The sequence below is a fragment of the Fukomys damarensis genome, unplaced genomic scaffold, assembly GCF_012274545.1.
Source record: "Fukomys damarensis isolate Sample0158 unplaced genomic scaffold, DMR_v1.0_HiC HiC_scaffold_15, whole genome shotgun sequence".
Classification (NCBI taxonomy): domain Eukaryota; kingdom Metazoa; phylum Chordata; class Mammalia; order Rodentia; family Bathyergidae; genus Fukomys; species Fukomys damarensis.
The window spans coordinates 49,814,562-49,820,518 of NW_022900927.1; positions in this window are offsets into that span (position 1 = coordinate 49,814,562).

Below are 5,957 nucleotides of genomic sequence, written 5' to 3' on the forward strand. Positions count from 1 at the left end.
TAAAAAGTGTGTAAGAAGATTACTATTTCCATAGGCATTTACTGAAGCATCTACTAGACAAGTCGCTGCAGAAGTATAACACGGCTTCTGAATGGACAGATATCGATCTACCAACTGGCAAGAAGGACTAAATACACGATTATTTGTTGAAGTATAAAAAATGAGTTAAAAGAGTGCAGCGTAAGAACTATACCATCATAATATCTTCCGATTTTACAGTTTCCTTTGTCCAAGTGAATCATTGTTCTCTGAGTAGAGCAAATGAGATATAGATATAAAATACTTAACTCAAAATTCTGTGATCCTGAATTTAATCTGGCACTATTATTGTTTACTTAGATAGAGTTCTGTTGCTGCCTACAAACACATATTGAAGGTCTGTCCATTAAAAAGTTTGAGAAGATGTTAACAACTTAATAACATTGAGCACCTCTAACACCAGATTAGAAATATCATTCCCACTGAATAGAGTATTAAAGTCTCTTAGAGGAATGGCTGCTTCTAGGATTGGGAAAATAAATATATGAATTTTTAGAAAATACTTTGTCATTTTTTTGACTTGTCTTGTAGAGGTACAAGATCCCAACAATGAATGTAGCTGTACTGTATCCCTAAAATGTAACAATAAACTCAATTAAAACTGAAAAAGAAAAGAAAATACTTTGTCGTGGTCCTCAATAGAAAAGAAGTTAACAAAGATGTCTAGAGTAATGTCAAAAAGTTTTGGGCTAAAATTAAGCATCCACTGGTCAAAGGTGGGGAAATTTGAGCACTAATAAGAGAAACTATATAATGGTTTCAAATTAGTCAAAAACTTTTATTAAAATCAATGAGCTTTTTCTGAATTTTGGAGATAAATCTGGGAACTGATTCATTATATTGACAATTAGAGATAAAGATAAAGAGCCAAACGTATACATCCTACCTTTTATATACAAACTGGAGTATTGGACAATCAAATAGTGAGAGGAAATACTTTTTATGTACTTATAGTTTACCATTTTTAAACTATAAAACTGGAATAGTATCATTTTTATGCCATATGAACGAATGTATCTAGGCTGAAACCATTACAATAGAGATAAATACAATAAATGCCTCCTAATGAAAGAATATGTTGCTACCTTTTGTGTTGGCAAAGGGATAGAACCTGAGCCTGAATAGGACTTTGAATCCATCTGCCTACTTCAGGAAAAAAAAGAAAAGAAAAAAAGAAAAACAACATAGTCATCAGGAACCTCACACTGAGTATATAAGCAGTAGCATTTAGACAATAAGGAGATCTATAGGATAAGCAGTTCAGATGTTTTAATATATATCTTTTTTGTAGGGGGGACTGGTTTTGTTTTTTGTTTTTTGGTTTGCCTTTTTTTTTTTTTTTTTTGGTACTGGGGATTGAACTTGGGTCTTTGCATTTGCAAAGCAGGCATTGGAACCGCTGAGCTAAATCCCCAGCTCCTTTAATATCTAGAACTTTATCATAAATATAAAATCATCAGCATATACACTTGTCTGTAGAAAGGGAAAATTATCAATTTTTAGAAACTTAAAAGATATATTTCTTCAAAATAGTGTCTATTATAAGCAAAATTAGTTTTCTAGATAATAATAATAGACTCTTATGTAAAGATACCCAGCAGAAAATGGGAAGGGTAGGGGAAAGGTAATAAGGGAAAAGAAAAAAATACGACAAAATGAAAAAATGGAAATAAAGTGTTGGTAAATAGGGAGGGGGGGAGGGGGTGAAGGGAGGGCAGGGACAAGGGGAAAAAATGAGAGCCAAGACCTGTCATGTAAAGGTACAAGATCCCAATAATGAATGTAATTGTACTATATACCTAAAATGTACCAATAAACTTAATAAAAGAAAAAATAAGAATAATAGACTCTTATGAGTTCTCTACCTCTTGGGCCTAATCAAAATAATAATATTTCACTAGAGGTAAGCCCTGAAAATACAAGATTTTTGTTTCTCTCTGTGTGAATATTTACATATATGTAGGAAGACACATATGTATGAAGAGGAAAGAATAGCATTTCTGTGTGTGATTATTGGTGATAATTGGGTAATTTTGCTTGAATAAATCCCGAGCATGTTAGCACAAATACAGAGATAAATTACATTTTATTTCAGTCTGAAGAAGCATATACTGTTGCTAAAAGTGGCGCTAAATTTTTTCTCTAGTATATTACACCTATGTTAAGACATTAAGGGATTCAGGCCACGGAGCGAAACTAGGATCCATCTGGTGATTTGAAGACGCAAAACCATAATCCACTACAGGTATAAACCTATGCCATGATAAGAAATATGATTAAGTAAAAATTTATAGCTCCTGTTGAGAGTGAATTATCATAAGAAAAATTGAAGACGCAAAACCATAATCCACTACAGGTATAAACCTATGCCATGATAAGAAATATGATTAAAGTAAAAATTTATAGCTCCTGTTGAGAGTGAATTATCATAAGAAAACTTCCCAGAGAGGTCTTCAGAGGTGTTGCTCCATAAAACCTATGTTCAAGACTTCAGCGAAAGGAAAATGTATTGGGAATTTAAAAATTGCTATGTACTGCTTATGAGCTACAAAAATAGCTCTTTGGAAAATGCTCAGTTTCACAGAAATTCTTCATTTTCTTCAGTCCACTTAAGTTCTTTTTCTCCAACATATCAAAGATCTTTGGAAATCCTTTAATGATTTTGGGGATGTACTCCTGGACCCTGGTACAAGAAATAGTCTTGGAAACTCCCACATCCATCAAGCCACCATCACTAACTATTGGCCCAGAGAGTGTCAGAAAGTTCTAGAATGGCCATCGGTATCAGTCAGCATTCACTAGAGGAACTGACTGTATGTGTGTGTATGTATGTATATATATATATATGGTTGGCTTACAAGGATGCCTGCAGAGTCAGGTGTGGAAGAATTCAGAAGGACGATTTGTGTCCTGGAGAATTAGAGGATCCAGTCAGAAGTGAAATGCCTAGAACTGACTGCAGAGTCCTGTGTGAGTCCATACCAAGAAGCCAAGAGGTTCATAAGGTGTGCGCTGAAAGCTGAAGAGTCTGTGGTAGAAGGTTGAAGAGTCTACACTGCAAAGCTGACGAGTTTGCAGTGCCGACCTGGAGATGGATGTCCACCGGTGATGGTGATCCAGAACTCCTCTGAAGAAACTGAAGCAAGACTTCCTTTTTCTTTCCCTTTTAGTCCATCCAGGTTCATCCTCTTGGTTGGTGCCCACATCCAGGTTGGGTCCTCTTCAGTGTCTCCATCACTCAGGTACACCCAGAAACTGTGCTAACAAATCATCTGGGCATTTCTTATTCAAGCTGACATCAGAGTTAACTGCCAAACATCCTTATTGGAGATACAAATAAAATTTCCCTGTTTTCATCATCACAGAACTAGAGATTTTTGATATTATACCATACCCAACTGATATTTGTATAACAGAAAAGAAAAGAGAAAGGGAAAGGAAATTTAAAGATTATCATGAAATTTCCCATACCCAAAGACACTGGTTGACTTGCTACCAAATTTCTGAAAATTCTTAAAAGTCACTATGTCAGTATTTATGCAGATGATTGTAATGTTTGCCACAATAAAATTAAGTAGATGCATGCAGTTTTATTTTTTAAAATTTATTTATTTATTTATTTTTGAGGTACTATGTTATTTATTTTTCTCACTATGTTCACCTTGAACACACTATGCAACCCAGGCTGGCCTCAAACTCTGAGATCCTCCTTCCTCATCCTCTTTTGTGCTAGGACTACAGGTAAGCACCACTATACCCAGCCTGTACTTTTAACATTTTTTCTAAGGTTTCAAATATTAAAATTTCATTTGAATATCATGAATATGATTTAGTTCAATTCCGATAGTGCTATAAAATTAAATATAAAAAAGACAAAAAAATATAATTTTAAAATTGTTTAAATATATTAGTAAAATAGTTAATCGATAAAGTCTTTGTTACTAAATTCAGGCTTAGTAAAGATGCACAACTTTCACAAAATGTATTCAATGACATAGTGGTTATCTCATAATCATTAGACATCTATCTGATTCCTTAAGTCATCTTCCCAAATGATAACTGATTTTTCCTTCTACTTAATTCTTAAATTATTGTATTACTCATCTTTCCCAAAGTCAAGATACAACATCCAAACCCCACAACTTAAAGAAAGAGAATTTTAAATTGGTACATGGTTTCATGTGATTTGATCCATAGTTAGCTGGCTCTAAAACAGAAACACCATAGTAGAAACATGTGGCAAAGTAAAGATGATTACTTCATTGACAAACAAGAATTAGATCAGAAAAGCAGTGCCAGAGAGGAAGAGCCCAGGGAGAAGCTATAGTACCCAAGTTCATAGCCCAAAGACGCACTCAGGGATACCCAGAATTGTGCTTTAATAAACCTCTAAACTACTACCAAGCCAATCAAATTGCGGCATTTAAATTTAACCACCACATTCCATCCCTTGACATGCTGATACCAAAACACATCTTCTTAGAGCACACTTAGTCTTCAGCTGAACACAATAAATTCATAATTTCACCTAAAATGATAGTTACCTTGTGTACAACTCAAAACACAATAAACCCTTTATCATATTGCCCATATTTATATTTGATGTTTAGCATTAAAAAGTATTTAAATATTTTAAGTATTTTAATATTTTAGATATGCTCATTTGCTAAAATAGAAAATGCAATTAAGAATTTTAATAACTAAAGTTATATATTATGATATTAATTTTTCTGTATGCAAGACAGGGAAAACGTTTTTACACATAATTCTAATATTCATAACAAAGAAAAGAAAAACTCAAGTGGGTTGACAATATATTTAGGGAATTACAAAAGCAATTTTCTTTTCAAAAGTTTAATTATTTATCCTAATCTTTCTCCTATTTAAGTATAATTTCTCTTGATGCAATTTAGGCCTTATTAGATTCCAAAGTATATATATTTTTTCTAAAGTGAAATTGGTCTGCTGGGCCTAACAGATCAGGGAGGATCCTAGAACTTTCTACAATCATATTACTCACTCTCTTGTCCTTTGTTACTCATCTCTAACAGCCTAACAGAGAGCAGCATAACATGATCTCTGGGGAAAAAGGAGCAGAGAACAAAGCTGGAAATTATTGTGTAATATTTTCTTTTATATTAGTGTATTATTCATTGAGTGTTTCCTTATTAAGATTGAAAAATATATTTAAATTATCTATGAAACTCTTGCTGTCAGTAGAAATACAATTATACAATGGATCTTTGAAATACTAACCTATTTGTCTCAAGAAAGTTACTTAGCCATCATAATTTGTAATTTTCTCCTTTGCAAAATAGCAATAATAAAACTCACCTCACAGTTTTATTGTGAGAATCAACATTAGTGAGAATTTCCTACATTGTGAACCTTTTTCCCCTCTTGTTTTGAGGTCATTATTAATGACTTTCATTCATTTATTCCTTTAGTGTCTAAGTATTCAGTGTTCTCAGTCTGGCTAGAACATCCACATATTGTGAATGTACAACTATGAGCAAGGCACCTCAATATTTCACTGTATTGTGGTCTGGGGAAAAATTTCATCCGAAGTGGATTGTAGATCCCTTTGAAGGAATAGATGGTGTACATGGCATCAAACAGTACAAAGTTCAAATGCTTATGCAATTGGAGAATGGCAAAAATCAAAAGTACCTTTGAAGTTGAAGAACACATTCAGTTATAAAATACCACTACTACAAATTCCAGTATTCTCAAGATCTAAAAAGTAATAGTAGCTTATATTTCTTACATATGTTTAATATAGACCTCAGTTTGACTCACCACCTCCATCACTCTGTGCATAGCTTCTGAATTTTATTTTTTCTCCTTTCCTCACTACATCCTCAACAGTAAACTCCTGTCACATACTAACATATGTTCCCAACTGTGAGAAACATATA